This window comes from Hyperolius riggenbachi, chromosome 6 (assembly GCF_040937935.1).
Source record: "Hyperolius riggenbachi isolate aHypRig1 chromosome 6, aHypRig1.pri, whole genome shotgun sequence".
In the NCBI taxonomy this organism is placed as follows: domain Eukaryota; kingdom Metazoa; phylum Chordata; class Amphibia; order Anura; family Hyperoliidae; genus Hyperolius; species Hyperolius riggenbachi.
In genome coordinates this window covers 277,349,625-277,367,298 of record NC_090651.1, presented here as the reverse complement: position 1 = coordinate 277,367,298, position 17,674 = coordinate 277,349,625, and the positions used below count along the sequence as shown (strand labels likewise).

General features: G+C 43.7%; 1 long non-coding RNA gene across 1 annotated transcript in view; it reads left to right on the top strand.

Annotated features, from left to right (window-relative positions):
* Positions 1–14,173, top strand: part of LOC137522758 (uncharacterized) — a 65,454-nt gene extending 51,281 nt beyond the window's left edge. The window contains exon 4 of the long non-coding RNA XR_011022430.1: positions 13,445–14,173. This is a non-coding gene — a long non-coding RNA (uncharacterized lncRNA). The remainder of the gene's footprint in view (positions 1–13,444) is intronic.
* Positions 14,174–17,674: the final 3,501 nt, after the last annotated feature.

Genomic DNA, 17,674 nt, shown 5'->3' with positions numbered 1-17,674 from the left:
TTCTCGCCGGCTCCAGGGACTGTGGCACTACTGCTCCCAGCGGACCTGCGGCTACTAGCGTCCATGGCAGGCCGCTGGGAGTCTGTGCAGACATCAGGCACCTCTGCCTGGCTGATGAGAAGCACGGGGGAGGCTTCGGTACTGGTAGCAGGGGTCGGGGAAGCCTCAGCATGCTCTCCAGGCTCACGCTGCGGGTCCCGCTCAGCAACAGCTGAGCTGGTGACGTCACTGGCATCGGGGGAATCCCGCTCTGCTTGAGAGCCGGGCACATCTTCGGGGAGCTGCTCTGGGGGGTTTCCTCCACAAAATCTCTCTGCACAGCCCCAGCCTGACTCTCCACAGCGGGGGGACTCGGGGCAACCTCAGTCACAGCACATAAATCAGCTTCTCCAGTCCTACTCGCTGCAGACACGGCAGCGGCAGCCTTCTTGCAGGCAGGACCGGCAACATTCTGCACATCACAGGGAAACTCTGCAGACAGAGGCACGGCGTCCTCTTCACCCCCACTCCCCACAGCATCATCATTTTCATTCACATCCTCGGCAAGTTTCCTTTTTTTAACTCGCTGCGGCTTTTGCACCTCCTCTGCCTGCAGCATCTGGGAATCAGTCACATCATCCACAGGGGGGATAGGGGGGTCTCTGCAGCGGTTGGGCCCGAATGACACACACTGGTGCCCTCTCCAGCTGCATCAGCAAAGGGAGGCTCAGTAACAGCCTCAGGGTCCCGGGGCTCCACATGGGGAGCCAGTGACCTCCTCCTTCCCCTGCTGTTTGAACCAGCTGCAGCAGCATACGTGTAAATCCTTGTTTTGCCACGCTTTTCACAATCTTTGGCCAAGTGGCCACTTATCCCACAGAAGTCACAAACTTTCACCTTCTTACAGCTGGAGCCAGGGTGCACTGGCTCCTTGCAATGTCTGCACCGCTCCTCAGAAACACAACTTCCGGCTCCATGACCGAACATATAGCACCTTTGGCAGTAGAGAGGCTGCCAAGGATACGTGACATAACCTCTCTCCCCAGCAATAGAGAAAACAGGGGGTGGGTGAACTACATCATGCCAGCAACCCTCCTGTCTCTTGAACTTCACAAAAAACTTCATTTTGCTTCTGTAAACACCAATATGGTTATATATTTTTTCAGCATAACTTACATCCTCAAAATATCTGAGCATAAACAGCCTGACCACATCTGGCTCCACGAATGGATTGTACATATGTACATAAATCTGTCTCGCCTTTTCGTTAAATAATGGCGTGACCGACTCCAACCAATTAACATAATCTTCCCTGCTCTCTCTATAATCTGCCAGCACTTTTAGCGCATCTTCCTCATTATGCATAGTAATATCATAGGCCCCTTGTCCTGGAAAATCTTGTATTGCGAACATCTTGCTCTTATTCAGCTTCAACCCCTCCACCAGTACCTTATCGATGAACGCCTTTGGTCCATGCTTCCTCCAATCCGTCTTTACTACAAAGCATACTGAGTTCCGAAGTTTTGGCATGCCTCCTCCACCTCCTCCACCTCCTCCACTCGACGCAGCTGCCATCCTCCCCTCGTTTATCCAGGGCCCCCACAAGGAGGACCCTTAGAATACCTCTCGTACCAAGACCAAGTATACTGTTTTGGATTGTTTGATCCTCATCAGTGCATGGCATGGATTAATTTAGCTCTATGCAGTAGGGCTTGTAACACCGAGAGGTACAGACTAACCAGCGAGCTCATGGTGACCCAGAACTCATTGGTGTGTGTAAGGGACTACAACGGTCCTAAAAGCCCCCTTACTAAGATGTTAAGAAAAACAAAAGTTTGCTTTCTTAAACAGAAAGAATTTGTGATAATTCAGTGAGCTTGAGATGTCTCCCAGGGCATCGCTGCTGAATATATGCAAATTAACCATTGTGCCCTTAGAAGCTAAACACACCTCCAGTGTAACAGTGTAAGAATGGCTGCAGTTTACATTTTCCAGTGAAATTTGTATTTGTCTCCACCCCCTTTTTGGTTATGGGAATAAAAAGTATCCTATACTTTATTCCAGGTAATGTACTATGTGTGTGCCAAATTTCAATTTACATTCTAGCAGTGAAATTTGTATTTTTCTCCACCCAGTGATGTCCTAATGTTTCCCAGGTATGTATTTGGCTGCTGTTGGCTGTGGGCACTTTTTCTAACACACAATTGTCAATAGTCAATGACCAAGTCTGAGAGAATTGTGGTCTTTGGCATGAATAATTTTCATCAAAATGAAACACATCTGATTCTCTGTTTGTGGCCCCACCCCTTTTCTAAATATTTAACCCCAGTCACCCAATGATCAACTGTACCAGGTTTGAGGCTTGTGCCATTAACAGTGCAAACATGGCAGCAATTAAATATTTGTCTTGAAAATCAGTAGGTGAATTGTGATTGGTTTTTATAGGCTCCACCCACTTTTCTGAATATTAATCCCAGTCACCCAGTGACCAACTGTGCAAAGTTTTAGAACCCTACAATTAATAGTGTAAGAATGGCTGCAGTTTACATTTTCCCAGTGAAATGTGTGTTTGTCTCCACCCACTGATGACTTGGCATTGCCCAGGTATGTATTTGGCTGGTGTTGGCTCCGCCCACTTTTTCTAACCCTAACACAAAATTACTTAATGACCAAGTTTGTGAGCTTTGCCGTCTTTGGCATCAATAATTTGCATTGAAATAAAATAAATCTGATTGGCTGTGGCTCCACCCCTATTCTGAATTTAAACCCCAATCACCCAATGGCCAACTGTACCAGGTACAGGTGATTAACAGTGCAAGAATGGTATCAATTAAATATTCCCCTTAAAGATTAATAGGTGGATTTTGATTGGCTTTTGTAGGCTCCACCCACTTTTCTGAATGTTAATCTCAGTCACCCAGTGACCAACTGTGCAAAGTTTGAGAACCCTACCATTAATAGTGTAAGAATTGCTGCAGTTTACATTTTCTCAGTGAAATTTGTATTTGTCTTCGCCTACTGATGACCCGGCATTGCCTGATTATGTATTTGGCTGGTTACATAGTTACATAGTTACATAGTTATTTTGGTTGAAAAAAGACATACGTCCATCGAGTTCAACCAGTATAAAGTTGGCTGCGCCCACTTTTCCTAACCCTAACCCACAAATCCTCAATTACTCAATGACAAAGTTTGTGAGCTTTGTGGTCTTTGGCATCAATAACCTGCATTAAAATGAAACAAATCAGATTGGCTGTTTGGGGCTCCACTCCCTTATATAAATTTAAACCCCAGTCACGCAATGATCAACTGTACCAGGTTTGAGTCTTGTGCCATTAACAGTGCAAGAATGGCAGCAATGAAATATTCCCCTGAAAAATCAATAGGTAATTTTTGATTGTTTTTTGTAGGCTCCATCCACTTTTCTGAATATTAATCCCAGTCACCCAGTAACCAACTGTGCAAAGTTTGAGAACCCTACCATTAACAGTGTAAGAATGGCTGCTGTTTACATTTTCTCAGTAAAATTTGTATTTGTCTCCGCCCACTTATGACCCTGCGTTGCCCGCTTATGTATTTATGTATTTGGCTGGTGTTGGCTGTGCCCACTTTCCTAACCCTAACACACAATGAATCAATTACTCAATTACCAAGTTTGTGAGCTTTGCGGTGTTTGGCAACAATAATTTGCATTGGAATGAAACAAATCTGATTGTCTATTTGTGGCTCCACCCCCTTTCTGAAATTGAACCCCAGTCACCCAATGATCAACTATACCAGGTTTGAGGCTTGTGCCATTAACAGTGCAAGAATAGCAGGTTTGAGGCTTGTGCCATTATAACAGTGCAAGAATGGCAGAAATATTCCCCTTGAAAACCGACCAACTGTACAAAGTTTGAGAACCCTACCATTAACAGTATAAGAAAGAATTTGCGTTAATTCAGGTTGGAGTGAGCTTGAGATGTCTCCCAGTGCATCACTGCAGAATATATGCAAATTAACCATTGTTACCCTCAGAAGCTAAACACACCTCCAGAACTGCTGGAATGCAATAATGTGTCAGCTTGTTAATGTGTACAGAGCCATTATAATCCAACATACATACAGACTGTTTTGGATTGTTTGATCCTCATCAGTGCATGGCATGGCTTAATTTGGCTCTATGTAGTCTGGCTTGTAACACTAGAGGTACAGACTAACCAGCAAGCTCATGTGACCCAGAACTCATTGGAGTGTGTAAGTGACTACAATGGTCCTAAAAGCCCCCTTACTAAGATGTTAAGAAAAACAAAAGTTTGCTTTCTGAAAACAGAAAGAATTTGCGATAATTCAGGTTGGAGTGAGCTTGAGATGTCTTCCAGTGCATCACTGCTGAATATATGCAAATTAACCATTCTACCATTAGAAGCTAAACACACCTCCAATGTAACAGTGTAAGAATGTCTGCAGTTTACATTTTCCAGTGAAATTTGTATTTGTCTCTTTTTGGTTATGGGAATAAAAAGTATCCTATACTTTATTCCAGGTAATGTACTATGTGTGTGCCAAATTTCATTCAAATCCGTTCAGCCGTTTTTGCGTGATCGAGTAACAAACATCCAAACATCCAAACATCCAAACATCCGAACTTTCCCATTTATTATATTAGTAGGATTAGTAGGATTACTAAATTCTCAATCCCTATAGACCCTTCGGTTGTCTTGTTGGGTAATAAACCCTCAAAGTTTAAACATCCTATGCAAAGATTATTTAAACATACATTTGCTTTTGGGAAATGTCACTTAGCTTCCAGATGGAAGTCCGCTACTTTATCTCCTGATTGTGTATTTTCAGATCTCAACTCAACCAAGCTCTCTGAGCATATTATTGCAAAAATACAGGATAATTTACCAAACTTTTTTAAAACATGGAATGACTGGATTGAATGGCAGGATAACAATGGTTTAAATTATGTTATCCACTCCTTTTAACTACATTACCTCTGGCATAACATGGATGCAGATGTTGTCTGTACTATCTGGGACCCTGCTATCTCACCCTTCTATGATTTCCCACCACGCACGCGCACACACACACACACACACACACACACACACACACACACACACACACACACACACACACACACACACACACACACACACACACACACACACACACACACACACACACACACACACACACACACACACACACACACACACACACACACACACACACACACACACACACACACACACACACACACACACACACACACACACACACACACACAAAGATTATTCTCATATTTTTATTTTCAGGTATATGGTGTTTTTTCTAACATTGCATCATTCTATAATACAGTATGTGCAGATTACACAACATTCAGCATTCAAAATGAGTCTTTCAGAGCAGTCTGTGCACTAATGACCTCTCCTCTAGCAGAGAAAAAGAAAACAGTTGAGATAATAAAAGTCAGATAACAGCCCTCTCCACGACTAAACTTAGTCGGAGAGTTAATGGCTTGTTTGCATAGAGATAACAACTGGAGTTTCTTAACTCTTCCTGTACTGGAAACAATTAGACTGATGTATCTGATCTTAATGTTTTATTTCTTAGCTGTACTACACATACAAATCATAAAATCATAATTTTTTCCGCTTCAGTGTCTCTTTAAGTTACTCCTCCTGCATGAGGAAATTTTCTGTGATGTGAAATATAACTGTTCTTAGTTTTTATATTACTAAACACCCTTGAAACAGAAAAAAAATTACAGCCATGGTACCAACACACTAGGTGCCTTGGTCTATCTAAACACAATTGCTGTGTAATGTTTTTGGAGGTGTCTGGACTGATAACTGTGCTGTCCGAGTTTTGGGGAGGCCCCAATTGCGGCAGTACGACCGCTTCCTGGAACCGCTCCTTTGTAATGTTTTAACTGTGCCGTGGTACCAACACTAGATGCCATGGTAGAATATCTATGCTGCCTGCCACACGTTACACTCCGTCTCCTCCTTCTGTCTCCTGCTGCCTGTGCTGCTACCACTGCCAGGGTGCATCTACCTAGTCCTCCTGCAACTGCTGTCTGTGGTACCCACCACCACCAGGGTCCACAAAGAACTATATCCTCTGCTGCCACTACCAGCTACTACCCAACTACAATAGCTGCATCTACCTACTCCTCCTGCTGCTGCTGTCTGTGGTACCCAACACCACTAGGGTCCACACAGAACTATATCTTCTGCTGCCACTACCAGCTATTATGCCACTACAATAGCTGCATCTACCTACTCCTCATGCTGCTGCTGTCTGTGGTACCCACCACCACCAGGGTCCACAAAGAACTATATCTTCTGCTGCCACTACCAGCTATTACGCAACTACAATAGCTGCATCTACCTACTCCTCCTGCTGCTCCTGTGTGTGGTACCCACCACCACCAGGGTCCACACAGAACTATATCTTCTGCTGCCACTACCAGCTATTACGCCACTACAATAGCTGCTTCTACCTACTCCTCCTGCTGCTGCTGTCTGTGGTACCCACCACCACCAGGGTCCACACAGAACTATATCTTCTGCTGCCACTACCAGCTACTATGTCACTACAATAGCTGCATCTACCTACTCCTTCTTCTCCTTCTGTCTCCTGATGCCTGTGCTGCTCCCACCACCAGGGTGCATTTACCTACTCTTCCTGCTGCTGCTGTATGTGCTACTCACCACCACCAGGGTCCACAAAGAACTCTATCTTCTGCTGCCACTACCAGCTACTACGCCACTACAATAGCTGCATCTACCTACTCCGCTTACAAAAAATTACAGGATGTCACCAAAATATATATATATATGACTGGTCTCACCCTAAAAAGACCAGCCTAGCACATGAGAACACTAGAGGAGCACAGGGTATATGAAATTAGCAAAATTTATTATAGCAATATAGGCATAGCAAAAAAACACACACTGACTCATAAAATACCCCCCATAAAAACCCACTTTAACTGACTGAAAAGGCGCCTGTAACAAGTATATTGCAAGACAGTCCCGGAGTGCACTCCTTGAAAAGACCAGCGCTGAGAAAAATATAGATATGTTTATCTTCAGGCCCATTAAACAGTCAGGAGGACTAGTGAACACTAGATACCATGGGACAAATATCTTCGTCCTCAACCCGTGTGCATATTGTAAAGCACGCCTCTATATTGTAAATATATACGTGCGCATTACAGCCACATGATCAGTGTCAAACTTTTTCACCTCAGGCTTGCAGCGTTTGTCACGAACTTTGTAGAACTTACGTGACCTTATATGCAATGAAGCCTTATGCCTTCCGAGCGGCTGCGGGAACCCGTTGAGGCCAGCCAAATGTCAGCAGTGATAGCGCTCGGGGCAGACCGCGCTGCAGCCGTGTGATGAGGCGTAAGGAAGCGCACGGAGGCACGGGGAGGACAGAGCTCCGCCCACTTCACCAGCATCACTGGCTCACGTGACGCGATTTATCCAAACGGATTTCCTCAGACGTCCACACAGAACTATATCTTCTGCTGCCACTACCAGCTATTACACCACTATAATAGCTGCATCTACCTACTCCTCCTGCAGCTCCTGTCAGTGGTACCCACCACCACCAGGTTCCACAAAGAACTATATCTTCTGCTGTCACTACCAGCTACTACGCCATTAAAATAGCTGCATCTACCTACTGCTCCTGCTGCTCCTGTTTGTGGTACCCACCACCACCAGGGTCCACAAAGAACTATTTCTTCTGCTGCCACTACCAGCTATTACGCCACTACAATAGCTGCATCTACCTACTCCTCTTGCTGCTGCTGCTGTCTGTGGTACCCACCACCACCAGGGTCCAAACAGAACTATATCTTCTGCTGCCACTACCAGCTATTACGCCACTACGACAGCTGCATCTACCTACTCCTCCTGCTACTGCTGTCTGTGATACCCACCACAGACAGGGTCTACACAGAACTATATCTTCTGCTGCCAGTCTGACACTGCCACCAGCTATTATGCCACTACAATAGCCTGCCACTGCCACCAGCTATTACGCACTACAATAGCTTTACATTTTTTGAGATGCCTGAGCTGAAAACTGTGATGTCCCAGTTGTGCGGTTGGACTTTGGACACAATGTGGGCTGCACGACCGCTGTCTGGAACCTAGTCCTGGTGTTAATTTACAGCTATTTTTTTTTATTATTTTTGTATTTGTATTTGAAGTCCCCACATAATCTATTAGTGTTTCTCTTTTTAAAAAAACATGATGCTACATGCCTCATTTACCCTAAAAAACATTTTAGAAGCAATTTAAAGGCCACTTCCAGTTTTCTATCTGGATATCCGAATCCGCCTGGAAATTCCGGATAATGCGTTCGGATATCCGATTTGGATCCAGATATCTGGGTATCCGAATCCGAATCAATTCGGATTTTAAAAAGGGGTATCCGAGCACCTCTGATTCCCATCGCCTATTGTCCTGTCTAGGGATGGTCGGAAATGTTGATTTTAGATTCTTTGGAAATTCTGATTTCTGCCTATTTCAATTACTGATTCCACGGATTTCTGATTTCCGTTTTCCGATTTCTGAGGAGTCTTTTTTCGGTCATTTTTTACATTCTCTATTTGGCCAAATACTTCCGAGTTGACTTGCATTCTCTGGTTGGTCAAATGCTTCCGAATTTTGTGATTGAGCTAAAATAACCGAGCTGTGGTAATGCAGTATTTCTCTCACCTTGGGTTCACTTTAAGCCTGGATGGTGCACGCATTGCCTGTTATTGCGTTAAGTCACTAGACCATTGGACGATCAGTAAGGCTCCCTGCACACTGCATGAGATTCTGATTCTGATTCCGATTTTTAATCGGTTTTTACATCCGATTCCTCTGTTTTTCTGTTGATTGTATTCAGGGAAAATTGGAATTGCAAATCAGAATTGGAAACGGAATCAAAATCGCAAAACGGATTTGCAGTGTGCAGGGAGCCTTATACCCTGTATTCTGCTGTACAGCATCATGGAAGATACTGGCACTATATAAAACAATAATAACTGCAGCCTTACCTATCATTTTCTGGAACCTGTTTTTTATAATGATCTCCCATAGGGCAGTGGCAAGTAACCTTTATTGCCTGCATATCCATGTGATGGAACTATAGGCATGTCACCTTCTAATTGGTCCTCCAGCCTCTGCATCTCTACAGAGGTACAAGCATAACGTTTGAAACAGGCAAAGCATTGCAGAAATTGATTCTTTCTGATGATAGAGATTAACCTCCTTACGACCGCCTAATGCTAATTGGCAGTCGCAAGGTGGCTTCCCCAGGACCGCCTAACGCCAATTGGCATCAAGAACTGGGAAAGAGATTAGCAGGGATACGCTCCGTCAACAGTCTGCCAGCAGCGATAACCACTAGCAGACCGAAAGGAAAAGAAATGTCTGTTTCCTTTCATTGTACATCGCTGTTACCTAATGCAGGGCTGTACTGGGGACAGCCCTGTCACTTGGCAGTAAAGGTTTGGTGGGGGGGGGGGGCATTTGTGTGCTAAGTTGTATGGCTCTGCAGTGAGCTGTGCAGCACTGAATTGTAAAAAATAGCCTGAGTCACGGGGGGAGCCTGTGGTCCTTAAGTGGTTAAGCGGCATACAGGGCAGTTTGGCACAGAGAGCTTTCGATGACGGCTCACCCTGCTGCTGCACAAATTCGGGGGGGGGGGGGGGGTGTTAAATTTTATTCCCCCTACAAATCATGGCAACTCATGAGGAGAAGTAATTCTGGGTCCGGCAATCCCCGAATCCCCAAATTACCCAAGCACAGGGCGCGGACTATAGCATTACTGCTATAGACACGTCAAGCTTCGGCGCTATGCGACGGGCGCCAAAAAGCCCTGCTTCAATTAATTGGGGGTCCCTGTAGGGTTGTTTTGCAGAGTAGATGTAAATAAATGAAAAATAAGGCTGCAAGTACTGTTGATTTGATTTTTACATGAAGATGTTTCTGCTTGAATACTCTTATGAAAGTTCACAATGTGCCCTGTGCTATTTATTCTGGTCATTGGTTATTGAACCAGAATTTGGAAATACATTTTCAGCTTTTAAAAGTATAATTAGTGTGGCCTAATAGACCCCATCACTATGCAAAATAGTGCAAAGTAACAGGGACATAACTACCTTTACTCAAATTAACTGTACAGATTAAAATTAGCAATCTACTGCTTGTGGACAATTTATAAGAATGTGCCATTTCACTTAAAGCCAAATGCTAACACAAATGACAATGTGGTGTTAGAGAAGATTTACTGTGTTTTTGCTGTATTGCACTATTATTATTATTATTTTTCTTTTCAAATTGTCTAGCCTATTTTCTTTTAGAAAATGTACAGACCAACATACAAAACAAGTTTAAGTCAAGTGGGCAGTCAGGGTGGTGCCCCAGGAAAACTTATGTATACCAGAGGATTTCCCATTTAGTGAAATTGGGATGGAGTTGAGGTGAGATAGGAAGGGGGTTGATTAAGCTGTGTACCTTACGCTGGGAATACATGATGCGTTTTTTTCCGCTCGATTCTCCGCTCAATCGATTTTGCCGCTCATACTCCACTCAATTCTCTTATCTTCCGCTAGTTTTTCTTATCTTTTTCCATTCACTTCTTTGATAAATCGAGCTTGAAAATGATTGAACATGAGATCAGACATGTTGGAAATTATCTATCAAACCAACTATCAGCTGGAAAAATGCATGGTGTATTCCTAGCATAACATCCTGTGTTAGCCAATCTGCCTTGGGATGGAAAAAAACACTATGTGGATAATCTCCTTCTTCTTCTCCTTCTACTTCTGTAGTACAGTGTAATACTAGAGATGGCCTGAACCTCCGATTTTTGGTTCGCATAGCTGGTTCGCGAACTTCTGCAAAAGTTTGGTTCGGGCGAACTTTCGCAAACCGCAATAGACTTCAATGGGAAGGCAAACTTGGAAGACTAAAAAAAAATATGCTGGCCACAAAAGTGATGGAAAAGATGTTTCAAGGGGTCTAACACCTGGAGGGGGGCATGGCGGAGTGGAATACATGCCAAAAGACCTGGGGAAAAATCTGGATTTGATGCAAAGCAGCGTTTTAAGGGCAGAAATCACATTGAATGCTTTCACACATCTTGCATGTGTATACATCAATCAGGGAGTGTAATCCCTTCCTCCCTCCTCCCCCTCCTCTTGTCTTGTCTTCCAGGGATTTGTAGGATGTCAAAAGCAACCTCACATACATTGGCCAGGAATCAAACTCAGGTAAACTGCTTTGAAGGCAGCTATGCTCACCACTATACCACCAACACTACATGCTGAAGCCAGCCTAGCATGTACCATTGTGATATACCCAAGAGAAAAATGAGCTTGCTTAGGGATTTGTAGGATGTCAGAAGCAACCTCACATACATTGGCCAGGAATCGAACCCAGGTCAACTGCTTTGAAGGCAGCTATGCGAAACTTCTTGGAGCAGACTTACTTCCTCCCTCCAAAAGACACACATACATCCCCATAAAATAATTCAACAGCAACTGCATGCACAGTCTCTGTGGCACAATCGATTAGCACATTCAGCTGTTAACCAAAAGGTTGGTGGTTCAAGCCCACCCAGGGACAGCCTTGCCTTTAACAGTTGTCCAAAGAGAACCCCAGATAGCCATGTAGAATCATCTCTTTCTCTCTCTGGGCTTGAACCACCAACCTTTCGGTTAACAGTCAAACACGCTAACTGATTGCACCACAGAGACTGTGCGCACAGTTGTTGCTAAACGATTTTATGTGGATGCATGTGTGTCTTGTGGAGGGAGGAAAAAAGTCTGCTCCAAGAAGTTTAACGCCACTTTAAACAAAACCTGTATATATCAAATTTCTACATATATTTCTATGATCCTTTTAATGATGACAAAGGCCAGGAAGAAGTAGGCAAAGGAGTGCCCATTTTTCCGTATGGCTAAGCGGTCTCGCTCACTTTTTCCTACAATGAAGCATCTGCTGTACAGCAGCAGAGTGGCGCAGCGGAAGCGTGCTGAGCCCATCACCCAGAGGTCGATGGATTGAAACCATCCTCTGCTAGGTGTACTTTGGTTTTTACACCTTGCTTTACCACATGGGCCAATCGGTGGCCATAGCCCCATAAGAGAAAGTGCCATTAGGGCCTTGCTGTAACATAGATAGTAGTGTAACTATTTCAACTAATGTACCCTTCTTAAACTTAAAGGTTATATACAAACATAAGCAGAGTGGTGCAGCGGAAGCATGCTGGGCCCATAACCCAGAAGTTGATGGATCGAAACCATCCTCTGCTAGGCAGGATTTAATTTTTGCACCTCGCTTTATTGCATGGGCAAAATGGTTTCTATAGCCCTGTAAGAGAAAGTGTAATAAGGGCCCCGTCGTAACATAGATATTAGGGTAGCTAAGACTACTACTGGGCCTTTCTTGTAGTTTAAGAGATGAGGGAACTGTGACACCACACTTAAAAAAAAAAGAGCAGAGAAGCTTCCCCATAATGGAGCATTGGATTTGGTAAAGTCTTAAGCCAATGTGTTGTAAGACACAAGTAAGCTTTAGGTTAGCAGGAATGGTTGCATGGCCACCTAGCTTTTCATCCTTCTCACCCTTGCCCTGGAATCTTCCAGACTTCAAATTGCTGCCCTTTGCTGTGTGTGTTACACCAGCATCATCCAGGGGGGCACATGATCTTTGTGAAGTCTTGACTTGAAGCCTGTAAGCAGTATCACCATGTGTCCCACTGCTTTCATCTAGCAAATTAGACAAGTAAGCAAGCTCATTTTTGTCTTGGGTATATCACAATGGTACATGCTAGGCTGGCTTCAGCATGTAGCATTGGTGGTACAGTGGTGAGCAATGAGCATAGCTACCTTCAAAGCAGTTGATCTGGGTTTGATTCCTGGCCAATGTATGTAAGCTGGCTTTTGACATCCTACAAATCCCTGGAAGACAAGACAAGAGAGGGAGGGTAAAAAAAAAGCACAAGAACAAGATTAGCTCTCAAAAGAGCTGTTGTGAGATTCTATTTTAGGAATAAAAATCAGCCAGGAGCAAGCTAACAAGCTTACAAGAGCCTAAATAATCTTTCCCTATGAGAGTCTGCCAGCAGCTTTCCCTTCACTAATTACTAGAAGGACACGAACAACTATAATGCTGCCTGCCTTATATAAGGGGTGGGGTGGCTCCAGGAGATAGTGTAGCCTGATTGGCGACAACGGGCCTACTGACGGTGATGTAGAGGGTCAAAGTTGACCCTAATGGTGCACTATGGGGGCAAACCGAACTTACGGGAACGTTCGCATTCGCATGCGATTGCGAACCACCCAAAGTTCACCTGGAACCGTTCGGGCCATCTCTATGTAATACAACTGTCAACTGTCATTTTTTTTATCAGATGTTATTTATTTATTTTCATTTGTTTCAATTTACAACTGGTTTAGGAAACTCAAACTAATTTGAGAAAGGGGGGCGTTCCTCCCGAAACGTCAGCGGTGGCTGCCTTTGTGACGTCACACTCAGAGGGGAAGGAGGTCAGCTGGAGCTTCGCAGCTGCACACAACAACGTTGAAGACGGAAGTTTCAACCAGCAACGGGTTGTCATCAATCAGACATCCTCCGCCCTCCAGGGGAGCCGGGCACACCAGCCCGACGTGATCCTTCCGTCCAGACTCTCTCACCTCGCCGCCGGCTGGGGCAGGTGAGATAGAGCGGCTCCCGCGAAGACCACTGCAGTACTATTCAACAACCCGGGTGAGATCGATCCAACCACTACTTACCTATGTTTGATGTGCTGAATCTACTTTGGCGCATTAGGAACTTCATTGTTTATCATATGCTGAGAGAGTAACCACAGCTTAATCTACAAGTGTGATCTGTGACTGCCATAACTTTCATACGTTCCTGGATTTATCTACATGAATTGGAAACCCTTAAGGGGTCCTCATCCGGAACTGTTTTGCATCAATTCAAGTGCACTTATCTATTTTTTAAACCACTTTTCAATATATGTACATATATTGTGTTCAGCACAGCTATTTCAATTTTATATATTTTTTATTTTTATTATTTTTATTTTTTATTTTATTGGTTCTAATGTAATATCGCCTGCTATTTGCACAACCATTAGCGGGTCCTCATAGCCCCTCATCAGTCTTTGGCTGATTTTTAATGCAACCTAATAAAAGTCAATTTAGCAGCCACTTTTTTCCAAAGTAGCGCAATCTGTTACTTTACTATCAAACTAATTTGTAGCCATGACAGATTCTCTTTTTTTAATTAATTAATGTTTTACATTAAGTGATTGTTGAGTGTGAGCATTGTCATTTAGCATTTTTAGTTAGAAACCCTTTGCCATAGTTGTCCATATTGCCTGGCTGTCCTGCTGCATATCTGCTTCTAATACTTTAAGCCATAGACTCTGAACAAGCATGCAGATCAAGATTAGATGCATGCTTGTTGAAGGTGTATGGTTTAGATTCCACTGGCCAGAAAGATCAGTAGGACTGCCAGGCAACTGGTATTGTTTAAAAGGAAATACATTGTGCTCTAAAGTACTGTAAATTGATTGTGTGTTGCTTTATAATGGTAACTTTAGCATATTCATAGAAATAAGTCATCACAAAAAATTACATATACATTTATATGGTGTTTTTGGTAGTCGATATAGAGATATTATTGCTATTTGGGTTTTAGTGAATATCAAATAAGTCAGGAAGAGCTTACACTGTAGTCATATTGCTCAGTGCTGTTCAGACTGAACAACAGAAATATTTATACGAAGAATTTGGCTATCCTACCTTTAGCATGCCCTGGCCATAACAGCACCTAATACAATGCAGAAGGAAACATCCAACACATTTTTGTTTTGTTTTAGACATCATATTGAAAACATAAGCAATAAGAGGTGGCTGCTCACAAAGGTATAAAAAAGGCAGAGAACTTAGCTCCAAAAGCTATTTGTATCTAATCTTGGGTCAGTAAGGCAAAAAACAAACCTTGATTCAGTAAGGGAAAAACAAAACTAATTTCGAGGTGTTATAATTATTTTAAATTATTCCAGTATAATAGTGGTCATTCAGACAATTTAGCTATTCCATTGTGCCTTTCATGAATGTAGTGTGTAAATTCCACGTTTTTTGTGTCTGGTTGTAAGAAGACATTAGTGATACCATACTATTTTTGTAACGCATTTAACACTTGGGAATACAATGCATTTTTTAGGAAAGGGAAAAAGGAGGGGCTGTGGTGGTAAGTGTGGGGTGGTCATGGGTGATATAGCTTTCTGTTTTGCTACACTACACAACTGGAATGATCACAGCTAAGAAGCTGTGTGATTTCTATATGGATGTGGTATTTTATAATTTCAAGAAGGAACTGTGATCTGGTTATAGATTTGTACATATAGCTCCTTTGGATTGATTGTCATGGACTGTTTTTTATGTATTTTTTGAAATAAAATATTTGATCTTTTATTGTACTAATCCATTAGAAACTATTTCTTGATGGAAATATGGCATGAAAAAAAAGACATTGACAATGAAATTACTGTAACAGAATACCAAAAAAAACACATTTTAATACTCTTTTACACTTTCATTCTCAATTAGGTCAATTGATCACAATTTATTTTTCAAAAACATACTTTTTTTTTTTAATTCAGTCTGTCCAAAAAACATTTTTGTTAAAAGGGAACCTGGTAAGAGAGGGATATGGAGGCTGCCATATTCATTTTCGTTTAAACCATACCAGTTTCCTGGCTGTCCTCAGGCCCGGATTTGTACTCTTTACCGCCCAAGGCCACTGTCAGCAGCCGCCCCTCTTCAGTCTGGCCGCCAGATGACACCCCCTCCCCCCCACGAATAGGTAGCCAGATAACCCTTCCCCCCCTCCTCTACTTTAAATAGCCTGATGACCCCCCCTTCCCTCCAGTATAGGTAGCCTGATGACTCCTTACCTCACCCCACGTCCCTCTAGTATAAGAAGCCCCCACCCCCTTCTTCTGTATAGCTAATCTGGCAGCTCCAAAAGAGTGTTCAGTTAAATATGGAAAAGGACTGAATGCAACAAATAAATTTTCATTGGGGATGGAATTTTCAGGCTTGGGGATTCTTGCGTCAACCACATTTTCCAGCACACATCAGTGTGCAGATTGCTGCTTAAAGGAAACATGAGGCATTAAAAAAAACTGATCTGCTAACCTGGGGCTTCCTCAAGCCCCTGGCAGCCTATATGTCTCTTGCCTCAGCTCTACTCCCAGCCGTTGTCCCAGGGTCCCCTCTGTAGCAGCCAGCGACATGGTGAGGTTGGCCTCTTCTGCGCCTGTGCGAGCAAGCGGCCTGTGGCAAGGACCATGAAGTACTGTGCCTGCACAGAATGCTCCCAGCCACGTGAGCATGGGCATGGGATCATGCTGAAGCGGCCGACCTTACCAGGTCAGTGGCTACAAAGGAGGGACCCCGGCTGGGAGCAGAGCTGCAGCAAGGGACAGATGAGCTGCCTGTTATGGCAACCTTCCCACTGAGGTGAGGGATCTCCAAGAGCGTAGAGTTTAGATTCCTATGGGTGTTCGCCAGAGCGCCCCACAAGGGATGATGGACTTTCAGCTGCCTATTTTTCACCAGGTTATGCTCAAGGAGGGACCCTAACAGTGAGTCAGAGAACAGGAGACAATGCGATGTAGAGGTCAATACGTCAATCCCTGGATCAGTAGACAAGATCGTAGTAGGGGTCACAGGCCGAGGTCGGGGCAGGTGGATATCAAGCAGAGTCAAGGTCACAGGCCAGAGATCGGGACAGGCAGATATCAAGCAGAGTCGACATCGCAAGCCAAGGGTCATAATGGGAAGTCAACACGGAACAGGGTTACACCAGGAACAGGCTCATCCAGAACTGTCAGAAACAAAAGCGGGCAGGAGCACTTATATAGCAAAATTTGGCGCCAAAGCAAGGCGCATGTGTTACAAACACATGCCGACCCTTTGCACATGCGTACAAAAACACGCTGACCCTTTGCACATGCGTACGTCATAATGCCCAGCGCCCACAAATGTATATTTATCCGCATGCGCCAATGTCCTTGCATACGCATGCGTGCTATGTAGATGCACTAACTTCCCTAGCCAGCCCAGCACCAGAGAAGACTTTGAGGCTCTGACTCTTACAGTAGTTAGTCACTTTCAAATAATGCGTGCCAAACACGCATTCCCTTCAGCTTGATAGCTGATTGACAGAAGCAGATGTTTCAGACTAAGGCCTGACTGGATTAACTGCATGCTTGTTTTGGGTATATGATTCAGACACTTCTGCAGTCAAAGATCAGCACGATGCCTAGTGCCTGGTATTGTTTGGAATGAAATAACTGTGGCAGCCTCCATATTCCTTCAAGTTCCTTTTAAAATACAATTATGCCAGCATTAATAAAAAAGGCTAAAACTCATACCTGTTTTTTTTTGTCTAGAGAAATGAATAAGTGGTCATGCAATGTGCATTGCCATATAGTACATTGCTTGAGTTTAATTTTCAGTACTACATTTTCTAAATAATCCCCACTTGCAGTGAAGAGCGAGCTCATTTCAGAGTCTATATAAATGCATATATCCGTGCTCATGCTCAACAAGTAAAAACTTGGACTTTGCATGCATGCCTTGGAGCAGAGCCATAATAGAGGCTTA